The following is a 25,691-nucleotide window of genomic DNA, read 5'->3' as shown; positions in this document are numbered from 1 at the left end:
ACAAGGTGCCGACTGGTGTTGTGGCGAAGTGAAGAAAGGAGGCGTTCAAGCACATTCGGGTGGCCGTGAGGTCGGGACACCTGACCCCAAAATGGCAGCACCCAGTAATTGCCAAAGTCGACCGAGTGGCACTAGTGAGCTCTGTGATCCTGAGCCCGCGGTGAATGTGACCAGTCATCAATAGCAGGCGAGCGGCGAGTGCACGGCCCCCAAGTGTGAAGCAGAGGGCCAGAAGACAGAGACCCTGCCGCCGAGGGGCCACTGAGAGCTACCGGTAAGCGTGAGCAACGCGCAAATAAAAGACTGCAAGGAGCAGTACACTCCTGATTCCGCACACCGGCCGGAATAGGCTGGGCTGTTGGCCAAGAAGGGCCCGAGCAGTAAGCAGTGGAGGGGGGCCCCCCGTGGCGTCGAGAGGCTTGGAGGACCCAAATAGACACTGATCCAGGCAAAGGAGGCTCCTCCGGACCCAGGTCAAGAGAGTGGTGAGACTGCTCGGCCAGCAAGCTACCGGTGAGCCCCAACACTTCTTCAGCTGTCCAGTGGGACCCACTACAAAAAGCCCCCCCACCCTTCTCCTGGCCCACAACCCTGGGCTCTAGAAGGACTTGAAGACCAATAATAATAAAAAGACGTGGGGGAGACCCCCGGGGGGGGGCTCACAGACACACGGACGGGTTGAGGAGAGAGGCAGGGAGCGAGACCCTCGGCTCCCCATACCCAGCAAGCCGCGATCTGGCCCAGGACGCAGGACCACAACCACCAGCACTTGGCAAGTGTGAAGTGGGTGGGAACCAGACAATCCGGAGACCCCAGATGGCCACCAACATCGAGGTAGGATTGGCGCAACAAAGGAAACGGGCCCGCAGGTAAAAGGCCACAGCCTTGACACTCAACCCTAAACGCTGGGCTGCGCTAGAGACGCTAGACCCCCCTAACGAGGAGCACGCAACGACAGGCACTGAGCTAGGAGAGATCCAAACACCAGTGCTATTGGGAACAGGCCAACTGGGCGAGTAGCAAGAGCCTGCAACTAACCGATCATGATCCCAGCACCCAGTCACAGATTCGAGACGGGACAGACATGCGGGGCCCTTGGATGGGGAACACGTATAAATGGAAGGGGGCTCAGAACAGACACTACACCTTTCCCCCATCTTGCCTTCCCCTTAAAATAACAGCACCCATACACAGAAGGGGAGCAATCTACACCCACACGAGACGGACGGGGGAATGCGTACAGGACTGACAAAGACATGAAGGTGGACCTGTTTTGTGCCTGCGGAGGAGTTGGAGAAGGAAGACCCCCCCACCCATAGTTCCTGGAATGAGCTGCCTGGGGGACACAAGCTAACCAGGAAATCGATCGGCGAATCTCAGTAACCCGCCCTCACATGAGCAGGACTGTTAACAGAACACTGTAGACACCCTAAGACCGCAGAATATAGGGGGGAACGGCGACCACGTAACTAGCCCACAGCCATAGGATGCCCAAAAGCAACCGGGGGTCCCCAGCGCCCCAATCAGACAAGATCAAAGTCCCCAACCCAAGAGGCCCAGGACATGAACCCAGACTCCAATGCTGACATGACAGACAAGCTCAACATGGTTCTAGCAGTCATAGAGCACTCATGTGTCACCATGGAGAAGCAATTTGGCACCCTAGCCACGGATCTCAGCCTGTTGCAGGACAACCACCGGAAACTAGCGGACAAAGTAGCAGATGGTGAAAAAGCCTTGTCCACACTGCAACCCCAAGCCAAAGCACAACAAGACGCCCATGAAAGATTTGCAGGCCCAAGTGGCGATATTGAAGAAAAAACAGATGACCTGAAAGGGCGCTCCAGGCGAAGCAACCTGCATATTTTAAATCTGCCGGAGGGAGTGGAAGGGAAAGAGACCATCAAATACACAGAAACCTGGCTCCGATCCTTCACTCCACACGAGGATTTCACCGTTTTTTTTTCAGGTGAGAGAATGCACCGTGTGCCAGCAAGGCATCGACGCCCGGGCACACTCCCGCGACCCATGCTGGTAATGCTCCTCCGTTTTTGAGACAGAGATGCTGTTAGACTTGGCATCATTTGGCGTGTTTTCCCTGAGTTTTTGCTTTCTGACCTCCTGGTTTTTACTCTGTTTTTGCTGGTGTAGTGTTTCTGCGCACTTTTCTCACTGCTGATAAGTGGTAAAGTGCAAGTGCTCCTGTGGTAAATTGTGCTATGGATTGGTGTTTCCATGATTGGATATTTGATTTACTTGTTAGTACCTAGTAAAGTGCACTGAGTGTGCCAGGGCCTGTGAATCAAATGCTGCTAGGTGGCCTGCAGCACTGATTGTGCCACCCACGTGAGTAGCCCTGAAAAAGGTAACTCAGACCCGCCATTGCGGAGTCTGTGTGCAGTTTGTAACTGCCATATCGACTTGGCCAGTGCACACACTTGCCAGTCCCTCACCTTCCCTTTTCTTACATGTCAGCCACCCCTAAGGTAGGCCCAAAGTATCCCTGTGGGCTGGGTGCAGTGTATGTGAAAGGTAGGACATGCCCTGTGTGTGGCATGTCCTGATAGCGAATTACGGCCAATTTCATTTTTCGCTATTGCAAGGCTACCTGTTCCCCATAGGACAGAATGGGGAGTTTGTTTATAACATCTCATAAACATAACTGGCCCGGGGAATTAGGTAGGAAAAAATAGTTTATTATGCCTGAACTCAGAATCTTAAGATGCATCTTTTAGCGAAGGTGATTTTTACATTCTGTGTTTGAAAATACCACTTTTAGAAAGTAGGTATTTTCTTGCTCAGTCATCCGGTGTGCCTCTGCTGGAATATGGATCGATTGTCTGGGTTTTGGATGACAGAAGGCTGGGGAGCAGGAGTGGCTCTAGATAGTCTAGGTGGGTCAGGAAAGGACTGAATAGACCTGGGCTGCAATTGGGGAAGGGCGAGGAGATTTCCTTGCACCTCAAAGGGCCTGATCTGCCTCTGACCATGCCGTATCCACCTCCTACCAGGAAGTCACATCAGAGAAGGCAGAACTGGTTCTGGGTGGGAACAGACACTCTCTGCCTAAGAGATCAAAGGATTTGGGGATATAAATATTGGGGCTCAGACCCCTGAACTTTAGAACTCTTTTGGACCAAGAAGACTGTCAAGAAGAAGAGCCGGAGAAGCTGTGAGAAGGAACTACCACTTTGCTGTGTGCTGTGCTGTGTTGGCCTGCAGTGGCTGCTTCTGTCTTAGGCAGTGAAAGGACTGGACTGAACTTGCTGCAATCTACTTTGTAAGTTTCTCCAAGGGCTTGAGGTTCAGCTTGGCCCCTGTTCAAGAAGTCTCAGGAACAGCAAAGACTTCAAGCTCTTCTGCCCTTAGCACTGGGGACTGTGTGTTTTGTGCTGCAACAGAAGAAAAGCAACCCGACGACGTCTGCGATGCCACTGCCGACTCTGTATCCTGAAAGCACCGCAGAGGGCACTGCCACAACCCCACACTGCAACCCTGGTCACACCAACGACGCCTGTTGACACTGCCACCGAACCGCTGCTCACACCGTGACCTGTGGGCACCGCACTCCGCACTGCCTCACTTCACGACGACGCCTTGGTATCCCCGACAACGCCGCTCAATGCCAAAATCTATGCCACTGCTTGCACCGTGGTTCGAGGGCACCGCTCGTAAAGTTACACGATGCACCGCTCTCATCCTGCACCACAGCCTTGGCCTGCCAGCGCCATCGACTCCAGTTCGTCAGTCGACGACAGCGCTTCAGCAACAACGACGACGCTGCTTGCACCGCGACCTGCCAGCACCGTGGTCACTTCTCACCACGACCCTGGTCTTACCGACAACATCATCTGATGCCGCCACCGAGCCACTGCCCGCACCCTGACCTGAGAGCACCGTACGCCGCACCACTGCACTTCACCCCGCAGCACCTGATGCTTGCCGACGCCAGTGCTCCTGACTTCAACAGAGAGGAGTTGGATCTGCAACGCGTGTGACCTCAAGGGTCCTGACGACTCCTGCACCGTCCTTCAGAACCGACGCCTGCAGACGCCGTGCTTTCGGAAGCTCAACGAGAGGTCGCCAATGTCCTGCATTTCTAAAAGGTACTGTTTGCGGGTCTTCCCGACACCGTAGCTGGCCCGCGACGCCGCAGTCAGCCAGAACTGTTTGGATTTGTTTGCTATCCAGGCGGTGGCGGAGCTCGGGGCGAATCTCTCAGCCTCGGACAATGAAGACAGTCCTCACATCTTCAAACCCGAAAACGATCCCAACAAATCCAGCAACTTCAACGGAAACTCAGGGACCTTGCCAACAGTCACCCCACAAACAGCGGACACACTCATATAGAGCCCGCTGGTAACGATGCACACATTGGACCTCCACACTAGTATTGCTCCACCACCTTGCCCACCGACACACAGCGCACGTCACGGACGGCTGTGCCACAAATCCACTATCACCCAAGCCCCCTGCTGACCACACACACAGGCCTATGGGATCCATCATCGTCTCTATGCGGATGTGTCGGAGGTACGCGCAAGTCATACGCATCCCCCTCACGAAACACTAGAGGGTACACGTTAGTACCAGTTTGGGTGTGCTGTCTGTTGCAGCAGATACCAAGTATTGGGTCTTCAACCCCTAATAGTTATGGTTCAACCCCTCAGCACACCCTCACCCCACACCCACCCCGACTTGAAGGGCTACCGCACACCCAGGCCTCACACCGGGCACATCTGACCCCACCCATGGAACACCAATCAGGGCCCCCAAACTCCCCCACCATTGTGCGAGTCACAAGCCTCCATGACCCCCCTGACAGACATTTAATTTCTCACTCTAAACGCACAGGGTATACACACAGCTCGGAAGCGTTACACTATCCATGCATACATCAAGTGCCAGCTAGCATAGGTCATACTTTTACAGGAAACACACCTTACAAAGGGGGAATTCGAAAAGCTTCCAAAGTGATGGCGGGGCACATTCTGCACCCCTACCAACTCAGCATACGCACGGGGGCACTTATTTGGCTCAGACCAGGGATTCCCTATTTAGAGACCGACGGAAAGATAGACACTGAAGGGAGATACGCTCTGTTAGAAAGTCTATTGGATGGCCAGCCAATATTAATAGACAGTATCTATGCACCCAACACAGAGCAACCAGCTTTCTGGGAGACCTTATCGAAAGGCTTGGCCCAATTTATCACCTCACCATGGATCCTGGGAGGGGACTTCAATTGCACATTAGATTTCAATCTAGACGGATCCCACCCTCCCTGCCCGACCTCACAAGCCCATTTACAAACTGCCCGCTTTCGAACATGGGCAAACCACTGGTCACTGTCAGATGCATGGCAGCACCCACACCCAAAAACTAAACCCTATTCTTTCCACTCCATTCTCCATGATCTGCGAGTATGGCTGGACCGTTTCTTGTGCACGCACACAATTCTCCCCATGATCCAGCACTCGGACTACCTGTGTAGGGTGCTTTCAGACCACGATGCACAAGTTATAACCCTCAAATAGCACCCTCCCCTGCCAGCAATCCCCACCTGGCAGCTCCCACAGGACTGCCTTGAAGACCCGGTGATCCAACACGAACAAAGGGAAAACATACAGAACTATTTCTCTGACAATGCCAACACCACAGCTTCCAGGGCACTAGAATGAAACGCCTTTAAGGTGGTCATGAGGGGAGCCTGCAGTTGGCAAATCACAGGAGTGCGTAAAACACCAGAACAGATGATTCAAACAGCTGATCAGCGCTTAGCGCAGCGTTCCAAAAATGCAGACAAGCACGTGATCCCTCCTACACAATTAGCAGAGGCCAAGACCAAGTATGCAGAAGCATGCGCAGATCTGCGAAGATATAACTTCCGCGCCCATGCCGCTAGAGCCCACAGAGGGGGGAACCGAGCCGGGACCCTGCTATCCTGGCTAATCAGACAGAACCTAGACACACAACCTATCACCAGTATCAGAAATGAGACAGGCGCCGTCACCTACACGCAGGAGGAGATTATGCAAACCTTCCACAAGTACTACAAAGAATTGTAGAGAGAGCCGACACCTGACAGGGAGGAACACATCCATAAAGTCTTACACTCCATCACCATGACACAGCTGACACGCGACGACAGGTCCTCCCTAGACGAACACTTCACGCTGACAGCAATTAAAAGCGCGATCCATCACCTAGCCAAAAACAAAGCCTCCGGCCATGACGGCTTCCCATTAGAATACTACAGTACGTTCTCCTCCCAACTAGCCCCGAAGTTAGACATTGTCTATAAAGCAGTCTTAGAAACTGAGGCACTCCCTAAGTCCTTGCGTGAATCTATACTAGTGACATTCCCTAAACCAGATCGGGACCCCTTACTCAGGTCATCATACCGTCCGATCACTTTGCTCACAGCGGACTGCAAAAAATTGGGCAGGATCTTGGTGGACAGACTCACTGGGGTACATTCCCGCCTCATACACCCTGACCAATGCGGGTTTGTGTCCGGGAGGAACAGCTCCCACAACATCCGCCGACTCTTCTATGTCCGGGATGGGGTGTGGGGCCAGTTCCCACATGCTGCATGCCAAGCCCTGTACCTTGAGAAGGCCTTCGAAAACCCTGGTATGGCAGTACCTGTTTGTGGTTTTGCGGCAGGTGGGGATCGTCCCTCACCTTATGACGTACATCAAACTGCTATATACTGACCTCACGACCCGGGTCCGTATAGGCCGCCACATCTCACCCCCTCTCCGGGTGAATTGTGGGACGCATCATTTGTGCCCATTATCCCCCCTATTATTCGCCCTCACAATGGAGCTGCTAGCAATTAGGCTTAGGGAGGGAGGCGAACATTGGGGCATTCCACTAGAGGGCCGCATCCATAGTGTATCTTTATACGCGGATGACCTCCTAATCTATATAAATAAATAAATTTGATACTTGTATAGCGCACTACTCACCCGCAAGGGTCTCAAGGCGCTTGTACGAATACCGCTGTGGAACCCATCCTGGCTTTCCCTGTGAGGCGTCCACTCCTGGGCACCCCCAAGGTGGAGGCCAGGCATCCTTAGCGTAGTGGGGGCCGTTGTGGAGATTAAGCAAGCTATTGCCCAGAGTTGCAGAGTGGGACTCCATGATTGGAATAGGCACCGAGGCGAGAATTATCAGGTCCGTGGAATGTTTGAGCCGAGGCGGGGAATTGAACCCTGGGCCCGGGCTAGACCTCTGCATCAGGATCTGCCGCTCTAATCATTGAGCCACACTTCTATCAGGGATGTCACCATGGACCTCACTCCGCTCTGGACCACACTAGATGATGGCAGGGAGGCAGGACTAAAAGTGAATTGGAGAAAGTCTACTATCTACCTCCTTCACCCGGATGCACCCCTACGGGAGATAAATGTGGGGGAGGCCAGACTGACATGGAACGGGGATGCCCCAAGATACCTGGGAATCAGACTATACCACACCCCGAGATATCTCATGTAGGGCAACCACCACAGAGCCCTAAGATGCATTAAAACCCAGATTAACTTCTGGCACACATTGCCCTTAGCCCCCATAGGGATGGTGGCCCGATCAAAGATGGTGGTGGTACCCCATCTCCTCTACTACTTTGCAAATGTCCCAGTGATTCCTCCACAAGCCCTCTTCCGAGAGTTAAACTCCCTACTCATATCGCTGATATGGGGAGAGGACGCGGTAGAGTAGCTCTAGCGACACTGCAACTCCCAAGGGACTGGGGCGGTCTAGGCTCCCCTTCCTTTGAAGCCTATTTTCTCGCAGCGCAACTGCAATGCCTATCACGCTGGACGGCCGGGCAACACCTGGAAGAAACAGATACACAATCAGGGCCTCTAATGATCCCGGTGATGCATCATTCTCCTGGGTACCAAACCAATTCCAACCCATCCCATGCAGGTGACGGTGGCCAGATCCTGCATGCTAAGACTCCATCGTCTCTCTCTCGCTACCCCGGTAGACTCTCCACTATTGCCACTGGCAGGTCTCACCAAGAGGCGCGATTATTATACGTCTAGGGACATGCAAACCTGGACAGAATATGCACTCACAGAGGTGGAATCGCTGTTCACAGAAGGACAGCTGACCTCCTTCGAAAGCCTGATGGAAGGAAGCAGGCTCCCCGCTGGTCAGTTCCTCCTTCACAGACAGCTCATTTCTGACTGTAGGAAAACATGGGACTTGAAGGCCGGAGAGCCAAAAACGCACCCTACACTGCAGGCGATACTGAATATGGGCGCAGGATGCCATCTCATCACATGGATCTATAGATCCATCATAGACCTCACGACTACACCGCTAGCGTGGCTCTGATCAAAATGGGAGGAAGTATTTGGTCAGGCATTGCAAGATAATGAATGTCTCACAGCCCTGGAGCACCATAAGAAAGTTTCACGCAACCAGCATTTAAAAATTATTCAGTTTAACATACTACACAGAGTATATCTTACACCAGCGCGGCTGACACGATTCTATCCCACAACATAGTTGGAATGCCCACTCTGCCACCTACTCAGTGGCACATTTGTGCTAATGCTATGGACATGTCCCACACTGCAGACCTACTGCTCAGAAGTACACACCATGATACAGACAATCACTGGCCTGACAGGCCTACATACATGGGAGGCTTGCACCCTGGGGATATTCAAAAGCCAGAAAAAGATAGAGACCCGATTTGTGGTACTGGCTCTACTCCTAGCGAAACGAAGCAGCACATTACATTGGTGCTCACCTACAGGTCCTCCGATAGAGAAGCATGGAGGGGGGCAGTCATGAAATGGAGAGCCACAGAAGAAGATGCAAACAGGCTAGAGGAGACACGCTGAACACGGCGTCACCCTATATCCATGATGTGGGCGATGCTCCTTCACGGTTTTAAACAGGCACATATAACCCCCATGGAATTCCCGGCAGACACCCAGATGACGCCAAGCCCCTTAGCGTCCCACACCTCACAAACAGCTGCCCAAAGGGCACTTACACCCAACCCCTACTTGACACCCAAGCGTGCCCTGGTGGGAGAGATGTGCCTGTGGATGCCCAGACTAGCGAAAATAACATGGCGCCATTAGCCCTGAAACCCACCCCTAACCCTACTTCCTAAATTACACCCTCAGTTGGTTTGTTGAAAATGACACTCGCAGATAAGCTACAGCGGAGATACACTAAAAAAGCTCAAGAACCAAATAATTTACTATAGGCCCAGTCCACCCTCAAAAGCGCAAGCAGTGTACGCCGGACAATGCACACCTAAGCACTCATCCAACTTAATTGTACTATATTCTGGCAACTTAATGTACTAAAAGATAATTAATCGCAAATGATGATGTAAGTTGTATACTCTGTCTGTACCTGAAAAACTCAATAAAAAGGTTTAGTAAAAAAAATCAAAGCAATTCACCAGTCCAAGTGAGAGGTCAGTTAAGTTATTTCACAGAAATGTGTATAAGGACGCTGGAGGTAGTTGAGTAGGGCTATTGAGTGGATTTATCCAGCCATTCACAGGACTTGATCTGTGAGATACCTTGTTCTCGAGACCCAGTTTGTCAGCTGGACCTTCAAAATGGAGTTAAGAAACTACTGAACAAAACTGCAAACATTTGGATTTTGAAGGTACAAAGAGGCATGGCCTGCTAGTACATCATCTTTCTAGTTAGAAAGGTGTTCTGAGAACTCATACCTGTGCTAGATATCAAGGAAGTTAACATGCATATCACATACCAGAAATAGAAGATGCTGATGTTTCAATCCATCTTTTCACTGCTAAAAAAACAAAACTTAATTTCTTCTACAAACTTGATAAATGCATTTCTGCACATTCTCACGCACTGCCCAGATGTTTCTTCATTTCTGTGTACAGAAAAAGCATTTAATTTTTACGTTCTACCACTTGGACTGGCATTGGATCTAAGGGTCTTCACAAAACTTATTTTATGGGTGGTGAGTAGAATTCTTTCTCCAGGAGTAAGAGTTTCCATTTTTGATGTCTGACTCATTGCATCACCTCGTTGTCTTAAGGAACAGAAGACTTTTCGGAAGTCTCCAAAGTTCTGGCAGATTTCAGATTTCTGGTTAGTGTTGAAAAGTACAATAACATTCCTTCTTAGACTCTCCAATTAATCGGAGCCGGTATCAAATTGGAGGAAAGTATTTTTGCTAGAACTCAGAAAACAGAGAATGTATTCCCACTAAAGGAACCTGCTGACAAAGTCTCAGGCACTGGCCAGTCAGTATTGGCCATGAAGTGGCTGTTCCTCCATGGAGACCTGGCATCAAATTTAAAAATTGTGCCATGGTATCGAGTCCACCTTTACCCCCTGGTTCTTCATCTGTTTGCGCACTGAATTCCTGCATCCCAGTATTCAGGACCCACAATCGTGACTTCATCCCTAGTCACAGAACACAGGAGTATGCGGTTTCACCTATTTACTCCCAAGGTGATTACTACAAATGCCGGTGGAGTGGGTTGAGGAGCAAAATTCAATTGAAAATTCCAGGGAAGGCTTTTGTTATTTTTGGAAGGTGGAAATCCATACACTGCTCAAGATCTTCCAACTGAAAGGAGTAGAAGGCAGTCCAGTTAGCTCTTCTCCACTTTGCCCCAGAGCTAATCAATCAACCAGTGATGGTTTGGGCAGACAATCAGGTAAGTGCATCTCCTCAAACTATGTACAGTTCTAGGGAAGGAGCTGTCCGTCAAACTTTCAATGCATTTACAGGAATCTCCATGATGTCAGTTCCTGAAAATGAAGGCAATGTCTGCTGGGCCAGTGGACATCTCTAAATTTTTGGGATGGATTGCCCTTGCCATGGCGGGAGTAAAGTACTCTGCCACGGTGACGATACATAATCCATCCAGCATACTAAAGTCAGTCCCCAAGCCAAGCAACTTAACCATTTTTTAAATAGCACACTGGGACAATCTTACTCTGGAGAACAAATTATAAAGAGTATCCCAGGTGGCACAAAAATGTATGCATATATGACCTAAAGAATATATACTTAAAGTGTGTGGAACACAAAGACCTACTGCGTGGAACTGTCACAACCACTAAACATAGTTTCCAGCCTAGTTGAACAGCAGCATTGTTCCCCAGTTATGACCATCATATACTGTGCTGAACCATGAATGGCAAAGATTGCAATGTGAAGAACAAGGAATTGGACACAAGATAAATTCTCTCTGATTGGACACTGCTTCCTCAGGAACTGCTGATGAACTGGTGCAGATCACATGGCATTTCCTAGAGATACCCTAGATGTTCAAGGGAAAACATCAACCTCGACCATAGACTTCCAAAGTTAGACTAACATCATGCGGCTGGATACTACTGTTACAGCACAGCTGAGATTCGTCCAGTGACCTTCCGTGATTTTAATGCTCAAGTAATAATTCCGTTACTGCATCATAAGCAAATAGTTCCACACGAAATTTAGAGAAACCCCAGTGGAATGGTACAGACAGGTTGAATGGTTTGTAAAGGTATCAAAGGATCTATTTGAACACCTTATTTGACATTGCGGTTCAAGGTGACTTGTAGGTTGTATACAAAATTGCTGTAGAGTGGCCCAAAAAGGAGCCGATAAGACATTCTAAATCAAACGCTCCATTACAAGTGGTGAGGAAAAAGTTTGATCAGGTGATTACATGTTTTAAATCAAAATTATCTCCTAAAGAGATTGATTGGGTCAAGATTGACAGAACAACTTAAGAGTCAAAAGAAGCGAAACATGCCTAATATGGGAGACTGTTGCAGGCATTTAGGCAGCATAGTGGGACAGAGACGATTGAAACTAAAGAAATGGGAAATTTTGCCTACAGGTTTGTGCAGGGATAGAAACCTGAGATTAGTTTGATGATTTAACAGCATTTGATTTGTTGGCATAATCAGCCCATTGATGAAATATTGAGACGTGAAATGTGCAGTGACGAATTGGAAATGAAACATAAGAAATTGAAAGAGAAGTTGATGATACCACAAATGAAAGTCACACAGCGAGGTCAGAATCAGCAGTTTGTTGGGAATGCTGGCCCCCTGCAGGGAGTGTACCAACATGGAGTTCCTATGATGCAAGGCTGTATTAGATTTCAACTGCAAGGTAGAAGTTGTGGTGTCCGGATTGATCCAAGTACAATCGGAAGTGAGCTACTAGGTAGGGTTGAGGTCTTAGCCGTGTGTAAGAGTTTATTATGACCCATGCGTGGCGGCGTCCCCTCTTGTCCTCCACGAAGGATAATGCTTTTGCTTTGTTTTTGCAAGCTATTTTAAAAGTTGCCTTTTCCAACTTGCTGTTCCAAAGCCCATAGAGCTCTAATTCTTCTAGAGCTATCCTCAATTGGTCCCCCCACGAGTTTGGGATTCTTTGCTCTAGTTGTTGCTTAATTTCCAACCAGCATAAATTATTCAAAGTTCCTTATTCTGCTGCTCTGAGTTTCCAGCATAAATTTACCATGGTTGCCTTTCTTTGGAATACTTGATTTTGTAGTCCGAATTCCAAACGGATTTGTGCTGGAGAGGAACCTTTAAAGAGATTAAATACCGTTTTGTAAACCTTAGTTTGTAATTTATTCAAGATGTTACTTTCTTGGCCATGCCAAGTTTCCAGACCGTAGGACAGAGTCGGTAGCAGTTGGGCTGCCATGATTTTTAAAAGATGCCCGTGTGAAGGGCTTTCCAGTTTCTTATATAATTGTTTATAGGCAAATATTAAGGATTGATCTTTTCCTGTGATCTCCTTTTTCTGCTCCACCATTGACAGATTTCTTGCCATTTTGATGCCCAAGTACTTACAAACTCTTATTTCTTCTATTTGAGCGTTCTTAGCAAACCATTTATAGTTTCCTTGTCTTGGCCCCGCTAATCTTACCACCTTGGCTTTTGATTTATTCAATTCCAAACCTTGGGCGTCCATGTAATCTATAAGTTTGTTTATTGCCCTTTGTAGCCCTATTGGAGTCAGACTTACCAAGACAATGTCGTCTGCATACTGTAAGTATTGAACCGGCTCATTTGCCAAATTTGGTGGGTGTCCATTTATTTGTTCTAAGTGGCAATTCAAATCAGCTAGATATAGATTAAATAAGCTTGGAGAAAGGACACAGCCCTGTTTTAATCCATTTGTTATATTTATTTTTGAAGAGACTCTTTGTCCATCCCCTAATTTTACAGTGGCCCATGTTTCGCTGTATAGTGATTGTATTGCTTGTATCAGTGATTGTGGCAGTCCCCATGCTTTCAGTTTCTTCCACAAGCGATCCCGTGGCACTCTGTCGAAAGCCGCTTTTAGATCTATATAGCATGCCACTAAAACTCCCCTTTTCCTTTCAGCTTTGTCCGTCAGAATTGTCAAGGCTGTTAGATTTGTAATGGTGCCCAGTCCCCGTCTAAAGCCTGTTTGGAATTTTGGGATAATGTTATTGTCCTCTGTCCACTCATGTAGATGTTCCAGGATGCATGAAGCATAGAGTTTGGCCTCTACGTCAATCAGGGCGATCAACCTGTAATTCCCAGGTTCTGTTCTAATGCCGCTCTTGTAAATTGGGTGGAACAGGTTGCCGCTCCAAGATTTAGGGATCTTGTTGTTACAGAACACGTGGTTAAAAAGAGGTTTTCAATATTTTGCTCAAACTTCCGGGTCTCGTTTGAACAGGGCATTTGGTAGCCCGTTTGGGACTGCTGCTCCTTCCACCTTCAGCTTTTTTATCAGTGTTTTTATGCCTTTAACGGTTGTCAGAATTTGGTCATCTGCTTCCCAGCTAAACTGATTTTTTCCATTGAGAAAAATCCTATCTTAAAGACTTTCGGTATTCACAGAAGGCATTTACGAGTCCTAAAGCTAGGAGTCCTAACTTTACTACTCCTAAACTGAAAATAATTCTAACTTTAAGACTTTCGGTATTCACAGAAGGCATTTAGGAGTCCTAAAGTTAGGACTACTAACTTCTGTGAATACCAAAATGAGTAAGTGCCTCCTGTGAATACCAAAATGAGTAAGTGCCTTCTGTGAATACCAAAATGGTAGTAAGTTTAGGATTTTGTCTTAAGTTAGTTCTGTGAATCGGGCCCAGAGAGTGCAACATTTCAACGTGCCCCAAGCACAAGCAATGCAGGTTCCAGAAGAGCCAATGCCACAACAAATGCAAATGCTCACAAATTTAACATGAATCAGGTTCCCAATGTAAACACCAACGTTTTTGTGAATAAAGGTATGTCTCAACAGCGCTCTATGATACAAACAGATGGAGACTTTGGTTCAGAGCTGTTGCAATGACAAGGCCTGAGAGGGGAGGAATATCATGTGCTTGGCGCAACATTAGAGGTAGACCAGAGTGGTACATTTGTGGATGGTGAGGTGAATTGCCACTGTATCATTCTTTATCAAACTAATGCTACCTACTCTATTGTGAGAACAGCAGAGGTTATCAACCTACCTCTCTCAGGAAAAAGAATCCAAGGTGTAGGAGTTGCAAATAAGCAAATTACTAGCCCTGTCTTAGAAGCGGTACCTGTCCAAATTTGGTCCTTTGAAAAGAAGCACCGATTTGTGGTGTGTGATTTAAGTCCTCTAAATCTGCTTGGACAAGATCTTTTGTGCAAGCTGTATTGTTCCATTTACTGTACCCATATCACATCTAATTTCAAACTCATGATGAGGACAGTTGCCTTTTAACTTGTCAGTCAGTAATATATCTCCACAGCTAAGAGACAGTGTTACCTTAAGTACTGGACTTTTCAGGAAAGCCGTGGGTCTCTTCAAAGGTGTGAACCAGTACTCATAACAGTGAAGCCTATTGCTGAGTATCCAAGAATCCCACAATACAATCTGACCCCTGAAATCATTGCTCTGATTACTCCTGTGATTGAATCAGTGATGGAGCAAGGCTTTCTGAAGGAGATTATTGGGAGTTCATTTAACTCACCCATTATGGGTTTGCGGAAACCCAATGGTAAATATTGCATAGTGCAGGATTTGGGAAGAATTAAATCCATTGTTCCTCCTTGTTGGCCTGTGGTGCAAAATTCAGCTGTGATTTTGTTTCAGATTCCATGTGAGGCCGAGTGGTTCTCTGTCATCGACTTGTGCCAATCCTTCTTTTCAATACTGTTGCATGAGGATAGCCAGTTCCTCTTTGCTTTTCATTTCTGCTGTCGTGCTTTGGAATGTTGCAGTTTCCCACAAGGTTATATGGAGAACCGTCTATCTTCAACCAGATCGTCAAAAAGAATCTGGATTCTCTAGTAATACCCTATCACTCAGTCCTGGTCCAGTATATTGATGTTCTATTGGTGGTGTCAAATACACAGGAGGCTTACAAATAAGACACAATTGCTCTGTTGAACCACTTAGCTGAGAATGGTCATAAAGTATCCCCGAGTGCAAGGGTACACCAGAGTGCAAGGGTATCTGCGTGCAGGGGAGGATTGTTTATGTGTAGGAAGGTGTCCCTTCAGCACACATGAAAGTGACAAAATGGCATTTTTTTTTAAAGTGTTGTTTATGTACAGGAAGGCAGACCTTCCTGTAAATAAACAAACCATGGCATTTTGCTTTTCCATGTGTGCTGCGCAAGGCAGCACACATGGAAAAAGCAAAAACGAGGAGAAATAATGCATTTCTCCTCGTTTCGCCAACTTAAGACCAGGGATTTCCTGGTCTTAATTTTGGCGCTGCCTCCTATGTACGCCACCCTTGTACATGGGGGGGGGCAGCGTTAAATATAATGGTTGTTGCGGTGGAACGCCCACCACAACACCCACTGTATGCCCCTTTCATACTAACCATAGCATGAAAGGGTGCCTTATGTACAAGGCAGCATTAAGCCACGGTAAGTGGCTTAACGCTGCCTTGTACATAAGACGCAGCCCCTATCACCACCATGATGTCAGTAAAAGTGACGTTGTATGGCGATAGGAGCTTGCACAGACGCCCCTTGGTTTTCGGGAGATGGAAGACCTGTGTTGCCAGATGCCAGAAAGCTTGTTACTTCCAATGCGGAGACATTATCATGGACCTGCACACATAGGTAGAGACTCCATGGTGTGATTGTTCAGGCAGACTTGGTTTAACCCCAGATTCAGACTGATGGCTGAAAGGTTGTGTCACAGATGTGTTGTGTGCTAGCAGCAGAATGTAGGCAGAAGAACGGCAGTAACACTGAATCACATAGGGAGATTAGGTGGTCCCGTCAACAGGATGCAACAAGCCTTTATTGAGATGCCTGTGTGCAATGGGCTGAGATATGTCCTTGTGATTGTGTGCCTCTTTTCATATTGGGTTGAGGTTTACCGGAACAGGCTAAGTTGTTGTTGTTGAGGGAGTTAATACTTTGCTTTGGGTTCCTGATTTCTCTGGAGTCTGACTTACGGACTCATTTTAATAGTGAGGTCATGAAGATCTTGTGTGTAGCATTGCAAGTTGAACAGAGGCTACATTGCAATTATCAACCGAAGGCTTCCAGAATTGTGGAATAGGTCAATGGGACTTTGAAATTCAGATTGTCTAAAGTATGTGCTTCAACATCTCTGAAATGGCACGCTGCTTTACCTCTTGTGTTGATGAGCCTATGCAGTACCCTGGATAGGAGAACCGAGTTATCTCCCCATGAGTTAATCATTGGCAGAGCCATGAGACTGCCAGCTGTGCCTATGAATGCCCCTGTGAACATTACAGATGACATGAGTCTTGATTATTGCAAAGGACTGGCTGATGTGGTGCGTTCTGTGCCTCATCAGGTTGGAGAGGCTACAGCCCTGCCTCAACAGGAGCAGTGCCCTGGCATCAGTTCCAGTGACTGGTTTATGATGAAGAAGCATGTGCGCAAGTCATGCTTGGAACCTCGGTATCGAGGCCCTTACCAAGTCATCTTGGTCAATACAACAGCTGTAAAGTGCAGAGATCTCCCCAATTAGGTGCACGCCACCCATACTCACAGAGTTCCTTGTCTCCTTGATGAGATAATAGCACCTGTCCCGGAAGTGCCAGTGGTTACAGTGAGACAAAGGTAGCAGGTTAGTCAAACAGTTGGGGACCAGCAAGAACCTGTTACAGCACTTGTTCAGCCTGAGGGGGTTTTCTGAGGGAATCAACAGTTAAAGTCAGTAGAGAAGGGTGCCATCCTGTAGTGTTGACTGCACCAGATACAGACCCTGGCAAAGGGCCTAATGCATCAGTAACACGAGTTGTGCCTGGAGACCGGGGGGCCAAGAAGACAGGACAGAGGGAGATGCAGTTTGTCTGAAGTGCGTGTGCCATACACTATCCCAGAAGATACTGAATGTTCTGGCCTAAGTGACAGTGATGAGGAAGGGCCAGCAGTAAGGAGATCAAAGATAGCCAGAGCACCCTGTCAGAGGTACTCCTCACCTAAATGGACATACCTAGCTGTCAATGACTGGCAGAGAGTATTTTGGATGGTTTGCTATAACAATTCGCATTCAATTGCACCTCCTTGAAATGAACTTTTTGGCTGAACTGAGCTTTGAAATCACATTGCCACTCAATAGACTGGTTCACTTTATTCTGGCTGTGATCATTAGTGAATTTGAGCTGCACATTTATTGAACAGAACTTAATGCATTTTGCCTAAGAAGAGTACCAAATCCCTGAGTCTGCTGAAGGAGCGTAAGGTTATAATTTAGAAGAACACGGAGTAGGGCTAAGGAAGTCTTATGAAGATTCTTTGTAAATATTTTGCTGAAAAGACACTTGAACTTTGTTTTACTGTTTGTGAAGATGGAAATATACTGCGAGGACTGCGCTGCTATCTTCCACCTGAAAGGACTGGCCTCAGAGAACTCATGAAGCCTTCTCATGTGGAGGAGTTTAGGTCTACAAGTGCCCGTGAAATACCATTTCCTACTGATAGTAGTTTAACTTCAATCGATTAGAAACACTTACATGTATATGCATCTAGAGGAGACTATTCATTGAATGTGCGTTCCAAATTTCTTTATGAAAATGTTGACACTATGGATGCTAGGGATTGCTATGTGTGCATTTAATTGCCTGCCTCAGTTGCTGAGGGTATTACTTATTATCACCTTACTCTGACATATGGCGTTACCTGTAATTTATTGTTGAAATTTATCAATGGAAAGGGTCATCTTCAATATTATTACTCGAATTATGACTTAGGGCCTGATTTAGATCTTGATGAGTACTGTTGCCCTGCATGGCAGACTATACAAGTACTCCTCCAAGCTGATGGAATCGCACCCGCCCCATTTTGATGTGTGCTGGCTAAACCGCCGTCTATGTCAACAGAGTGTTTCCCATAACGTAAACAGTTTAACGCTCTTGACACAGCTGACATCTCTGCTGGCTAACGTTGCTCCATTGTCATCTGGACGGCAGGATTGCACAGAGCCTATTTAGATTTCACAGTTGTGCTGGCAGCGTTTCAGCAGCGGGTTGCTGACGGAGTGATTCTGACGCGGTCAACATTGGCCTATTTCTGTGGCTGTGGGATGGATGCTAGCATAACATACCTAATGTGTTTTGCCTCAACCTTTGCACCGCCATTCCACCCTATAAAATGCACTCCATTTCAGACTACGATCCTTTGTCATTCTAGCACAGCACAACATTTTCGAGGAGCAGTTTTGTTTGAGTATTCTGGGTATATTTGTGCTATTTCTGTTGCTTGTGCATTTTACATTTTATTTTATTTGACTTGTGGGTTTACAAATTCATTTAATGCGATTGCATATAATGCCACAGAGGAGAAATTCCAGTTTTACAGAGGGAGAATTATCAGTCATGGTGGATGAAATTATTAGAGTAGAGCCACAATTGTTTGGAGCCCAAGTACAAAATACAACCATATCTCAAAGGCAAATGTGGGCCAGAATAGTTGACAGAGTGAATGCTGTGTCAAACAATCTGCGCACGCTGGAGGAAATTAGGAATAGGTGGAATGACCTGCAGGGGAGAGTGTGCTCCCTGACCTCCAACACCACCTGGAGGTCCAGAGGACTGATGTTGGTTCTCCTAGCCCCCCTTACACCCTTTTTGCTAGAAAGAGTAGGTCTTGCAGATCCTACATCCTGAAGGCTTGAGGGGAATCACTTGTGAAGTGGAGAATAGTAATTTATACTTTGGAATGTGTCACAAAACCTAAATGTCATTTTTCATTTTAATTTAGCTGTTGCTAATATGTTTTGCACCTTTGTTAAACATTTAAACTTAGATATATCAGTATAATTTATTCTGTCTTGTTTTTTTTAAATGTATTTTGTTATAATTAAGATTACAGGTTTCAATCTGCAGTTCAGTTCTCATGAAGTAATGGTGATTTTAACATAGCTCATATATATGTTTTATATTCTAAATGTCAGTTTGTTGTTCTTACTGCATATCTTCACTAGGTTTGTTTAACTTACAGTTTTACAAGAGTTATCCATGTTTAGTTGAAAGGACTACAACTATCATGATGCCTTACTTTTGTTTTGTCAAAATAATATTGCAATGTAATTTTGCCCATTCTCCTTTTTCTGTCTAATTTTCACATATGCTGAAGTGTAATGTAGTTTACCAATCTCTACTTCATGCTATGTTTTTAAGTGTGTTTGTGTTTAATGTTGTATGTTGTCCTAGTCTTGGTATCTCATTGAATTGATGGTATTTGTTTCACAAATCTAAGTTTTCTGACTTACAAATGTGAAGGTAATGTAATTTTTTACGCTGAATATTAGTTGTCTTACATTTACACACATTTACTCTGCATAGTTTATATGATGATTAATGTTATTTATCCTTCTCAGTTGTGTAATTGTCAGAATGTATACCTGCTAGGCCTGGGAATGGTTTCTGTCACATTTCTCCTCTCTATACTTTCTATTTTTATTTCATTTGAGGACATCTTTTTATCTGCTTTTTTGAAGTTATTTTAGTCTAATTTAAGTTGTTTGTGTAATGTATTCTAATACCACTAAAATATATATTCATGATATTAATTCATCTTTTCCTTTTCTTCTTCTTCATTTTTAGCTTCTAACTCATTTTACGTATAATCCAGACTTTTACAACGTTTTCTGTTTCTTTTACATTCATTATAGGTCCAGCACCTAGAGTATGTAGACAACAATCTGCCACTGCTGATACCTTCATTCCAGACCAGGAACAAGCCTTCAGGAAGGACTCCAGTCATGAAAGTCCAGATGACGATGATCAGGCTGGTCTGTCTGGTCTGCCTGGGCAGACAGCTTCATTGAGTCACACTCGACCCACACCTACACATCTCAACCAAGCTGTTACCACCTCTCAGACTATGGATACCTCTACTTCCTGTGTCCAAACCAACATCAGCCTATACTTGTGTCCCCTAGTCTTGGCTGCAGTTGAACAAACACCATCACCTCCTCCAGTTCAGCCAGGAACCAGTGGGATAGGGCACACTGTGTCAAGGGTACAGGGTAGTGGAGTTGGGGTCAGTGAGAGGGAATCCGTGGGCCAGCCAAGTGAGGCCACTGGGTTCACTGTCAGCCAGGCCACCATCTACCATATCTTGGGATCCCTCCATCAGTCCCAAGACATCATGGGGCTGGTCCTTACAGAGCTCCAGGAAATGAAGCAGGTGAAGAGGGAGCATAATGTACAGATGGATAATCAGAACTCCAGTTTGGACTCTCTGACTGGGGGGTTTAATGACATTTATTACACCCATATGTGCAGGGCTTTTCCAACACCATATTCCCCTTTCTGTAGTCCAACAACATCTGTGCCAACTACATCTTCCTCAGCCACAGAAAGGGAGGCCCTTCCACAAGAGGCAACACCTGCACCTTCCTCAGTCCCCCAACTGTGGATCCACCAGCCCCTCGCAGGAGCACACGTTAATCCGGGCCACCTCGAGAGAATGGCAAGACCACCCCCACCAAGCGATGCAGAACCTAATTTCCTCCATTCACTCTGTGGACTATTAATTGGACACATTTACCTTTCTGATGCCAGTTGTATTTTGGACATTGTTGTTTGTCTCTTCAATAATAGTTCCATTCAACATTATTGACTTTGATAACTTTTTGTTAGTATTTTTTGTTTACATTCTGTTTTAGTTTATTTGGTTTTGTTGAATAAAAACAAAATTAACAATGTCAAAGACTGCTGTTGTATTTCTTTTCTCAGTTTCGTTATCATTTTTTTCCTTCCATCACACATATTTAGATGTAAAAAATGAAATGATTGTTTATTCATAAATAAATGCCATGTAGCTAATGTTTCTCACATTCTCCTAAAATGACAAAAAAGACCAAGTAGCACAAACCAAACTGATGTATGTTATTAACCCCTTGCGTGCGCATGACGGAACCGCGCCGTCGTGAGCCAAGGGCGGCGTGTGCTCATGACAGCGTGGTTCCGTCATGCTGCGGCCGCTCCTCCCACGCGGCACTGATTCCCCGCCTGTGCGGGCGAAATAGAGAGTGGGCGGAGTCGTGACGGAACCACGCCGTCATGAGCACAGCTCACCTGTGACTCATGACGGCGTGGTTCCGTCACGAGCATGGTGGCGCCTCGCTCACCCCGCACCCACCCAGCGCCGCGGCGGAATTCGCGCCGCAGCGAAGGGGTTAAATTGTAAGAAATGAATGTTTGTATTTGTTTACAAAAAACATCACAACCCATGCATAATCCAAATCATCAATGCTATTTTAACATTTACTGTTCCAGACCTTGCCATCATGGAAGAACGTGATATAATTCAAAAACTGATTCAATAAGCAAATTATCATTAATTTCTGTCATCAGCTGGAGTCTGATCTTCTGGCTCAGAATAGTAATCCCACATCAATAACAACAATAGTGAAAATCCCGGCATTACTCCATTTTGTGGCCACAGGATCATTCCAAGACGTCGCTGCAGTAACAGCGGGTGCAATGTCACAAAAAACATTGAGTGGTATGATACAATAAGTTCTTTCTACTGTGATGAGACACATCAACAGCGTCATACAGTTAGCGCAAAATGAGAATTTAGCCAATGCAAAGAGAGATTAATATACTTTGGGTTGAATATCACATGTGGTTTGATCAATTTAAGCAGCACATATGGCTTGGTGGCACCATTCAACACAAAACAGGTCAACTGTAATTGTAATAATTGCAAATCAATAACTGTGCAAGTTGTCTTTGTACAAGATTTTTACACCCAAAGTGTGTGTGTGTGTCTTTCACAGGAGCAATCCATGTTCCCTTTTGCAAATGTCACAACTTTGAAATCTCCAAATGAAGATGACATGGTGAAGGATCCTAAAACAGATAAAAACAAAATGATTCTTTTAATTACATTACAAAATAGACACCTTATGAATGAATAATTTTGAGGACACATTTTCTAAGAACAATAAAGGATAAACAATGTAAATGAGCAGTCAAGTCAAGTCAAGTCAAAATAACTTTATTAGGTTTCAAAAAGAGAACCATAAAAGTACACAAAATCAGCAGTAACATTTATAATTGCGATGACCTATTTACAAGACAACATGAATGGCAATTCGTACAATTCAATTTTAAAAAGGGAGATAAAAAGAATACAATCCTTAAAAAATTCAATCTGAAAATTAATCACACTTTAGAAAATGAGACACTTAAAATGTGTGCTGATGAATCTAGCTAATCCAGTTCAACTACAACTACTAGTACAGTTTCCTAATGTCCAGAGCAACTTTAACAAAGTTAGAGCCCCTGATGCATATATCAAGTGTGGCCAGAGAATGGAAGCAGTTAAAACCATCAATATAAGAACAAGGCCTGATGGTTTTTAAAATCAGGACTAAAAGTTTTCTCCTAGGCTCTTTATAAAGAGCGTAAAATAGCATAAATTGCCGTGTGCTTTGGGCTTCCAAATTATCACAAGGGCAGGGCACCAAGTTGTGTACCCACCCATTTTGTTTGCGAAATGCAACTAGGAAATCCAAGGTAAGGAGACGGAATCTAGTTAAATAAAAACGTGTCTGAATATTTGTAGAGAAAGTTAAGTAAAATTGCTGCTGAGCGGGGAATAAGCATAGAGGGCCTGCTACCTCAGTTTGAGAGCGGCGAGTGTTTGCCCCTATGGAATGCAACTCTTTTATGATCTTTTTCGCATTCTCATTAATACTAGTTGGGCAATAAAAGTAGTGTGCCAGACCTAACTTATAAAAGCTATCCCTGGCAAAACGAAGCCAGGGGATAGTAAACGCACCCTTGAGATTAAGACAATATTTTATAATCTCTCTGGAAAATGCCAGCTCTACTGATAACAAAATTTGAGTCCGTAGGTGTAAGGGGGCAATATTTATACAGTCTTCTACAAAATCAAGCCCCAACTCATTTTTCAATAGTTTGCAACTGACGACTGTTGTGATACCCCCATACGCCTGCTCTGTATGTTGCCACAGGTACACATTTAACCTTATAGAGTGTAACTAACTCAGTCACTGGTTTATGTCCCAACTTGCTGGCAAAATGAAAAAGGCCATCAATCACCCTACCTGCGTTTTGCCTCCTTTTAGTAGCAAGGGGATCCCAATTCAACTTATTAATGAAAAGGTTCCCTAGATAATCAAAATTATTAATTTTATCAATCCTCTTCCCACCCACTGCATAATTTCTAATTTTAGTCATTTTTGGCCCGCAAACCATAACGTAAGATTTAGTAAAATTAACCTTTAAATCAACTGACAGCATAAAATCAGAAAATGCATTAAGAGATTTTTGGAGGCCATTTGCTGTTAGGGCCATTAAGACCGTATTGTCCGCATAAGAAAGAAGCGGTACACGAACGTCCCCAATGCGTGGACAGTCAAGATCTTTATCTGACAAGAAAGCATCAAGGCCATTGGTGTATATTATAAAGAGAAATGGTGCTAGGGTGCAACCCTGCCGTACACCCTCTGTCGATGCAATAGGCTTAGTTCTTTTGCCATTAACGCTATAGCTGATAATAACAGATGTTGAGGCGTGGAGCCTGCGAAGAAGAGAAATTAAAGATTCCTCGACTCCCATTTTTCTGATCAGTGCCAACAACTTACCCTGATTTACAGTATGAAAAGCACTGGACAAGTCCATGAAGGCCAGATGAAAAGAGCCCTTCCTGGCCCTCATGTACTTGCCCATAATCAGGAACAAGTTAAGGCACTGTTCAGTAGTGCCCATCCCTCTCCTAAACCCGTTCTGTGATCTTGCAATTACCCCTGTGTCTTTTGCCAAAGTTTCCAATCGCGCAAGAACAACCCTTCCCAGCAACTTCGCTGTGACATCAATGAGGTAAATCGGTCTGTAACAGGAATGGTCACGTCTGTTTCCTTTTTTAAACACAGGGACCACTATAGCCTCCTTCCAAGATGCCGGGATAGGGCCGGTTACCACTGCTTTGAAAACATTGGTTAATAATGGGGCCCACAGATTAGGATTAGTTTTGAAAAGATCTAGTGGCACTCCATCCGGGTCAGGGGCTTTCATACTAATTCTTTTGGCTAGAGCATAGTAGTCAATGTGTCAAAACTTTGATCAACAAACATCCTTGCCCTGGATTTCAATGAACTTGGCCTTTCTTAAAAATGTACAGTACAGACTTTTATCCTCATTACATTAAAAGTTTGTTTAACATTCAGAGCCAGATGTACGACTAACAAAATTGCACCTTGCAAATTGCGACTCTTTGGTTAGTCGCAATTTGCAAGGCGCAATTTGCTATTTACAACAGTGTGTTTAACACTGTTTGCGAGTCCCAATGGGCTCGCAAATTGTGAGGCTCATTAATATTAATGAGCCTCTAGCAATTTGCGAGCCCATTGGGAATGACAGGCCCTCCCAGGTATGGTGGCCTGCTGGGCTCAGCAGACCACCATTTCTGGGACTGCTTTTAAATAAAGCTGTTTTTTTTTTAATGCAGCCCGTTTTCCTTAAAGGAATACGGGATGCATTTAAAAAAATAATGAAACATTTTCATTTAATTTTTTAAGAGCAGGTAGTGGGTAATGTAGTGCAGTCGCAAAACATTCATACATAGGTTAGAGAGTCGCTATTTGGAAGGGAACGCTCCTACCAAATAGCGAGTCTCTAAACACTTTTTTGCGAGTTGCAAATTATGTGCGACTCGCAAAATAGTGTAAGTACATGGCCCAGATAAAAATTGCATTGCAAATGGGTCGCAAACCTGTTTGCGTATGCAGTTGTACGTCGTACATCTGGCCCTTAGTGTATTAAATTGTAAAAATGTACTTCCACTCATGTGAAGAAGTTGTCAATAACCTCTTGACGTAAGTAAATTCCTTCCTCTTCACCACCATCATCTTCATTTGGTATTTCAACATCATCACCTGGTGGCTCTTCATTTTCTCCATCCTTTGTGATATATGGGATGTTCTGTCACAGGACTATGTTGTGCAGCATGCAGCAGGCCATTGTGATTTGACACATCTTATCAGGTGACTAGAAGAGGGCTCCACCAGTCTTATCCATACATCGAAATCTGGCCTTTAGGAGCCCAAAAGCCAGCTTCACCGGCCTCTGTGTTCTTCCATGGGGCTCATTGAAGCAAACTTCCCCTGGCATTGTTGGATTCCTCAGCGGTGCTGTAAAGAAGGGTCTCAGATCTCCCCTGGACCAAGGTATGTACCATCACTTTCCCAGGGTGAGAATATCAGTTCCAAACTTATGGAATATAACAT

The 25,691-nt window shown here is 45.6% G+C and overlaps 1 long non-coding RNA gene across 1 annotated transcript in view; it reads left to right on the top strand.

Moving 5' to 3' along the window:
- Positions 1-21,134, top strand: part of LOC146816756 (uncharacterized) — a 145,836-nt gene extending 124,702 nt beyond the window's left edge. The window contains exon 3 of the long non-coding RNA XR_014962486.1: positions 20,097-21,134. This is a non-coding gene — a long non-coding RNA (uncharacterized LOC146816756). The remainder of the gene's footprint in view (positions 1-20,096) is intronic.
- Positions 21,135-25,691: the final 4,557 nt, after the last annotated feature.

This window comes from Triturus cristatus, chromosome 6, assembly GCF_964204655.1.
Source record: "Triturus cristatus chromosome 6, aTriCri1.1, whole genome shotgun sequence".
In the NCBI taxonomy this organism is placed as follows: Eukaryota; Metazoa; Chordata; class Amphibia; order Caudata; family Salamandridae; genus Triturus; species Triturus cristatus.
Note: the sequence above shows the minus strand (reverse complement) of the source record. Positions and strands in the feature narration are given on the sequence as shown.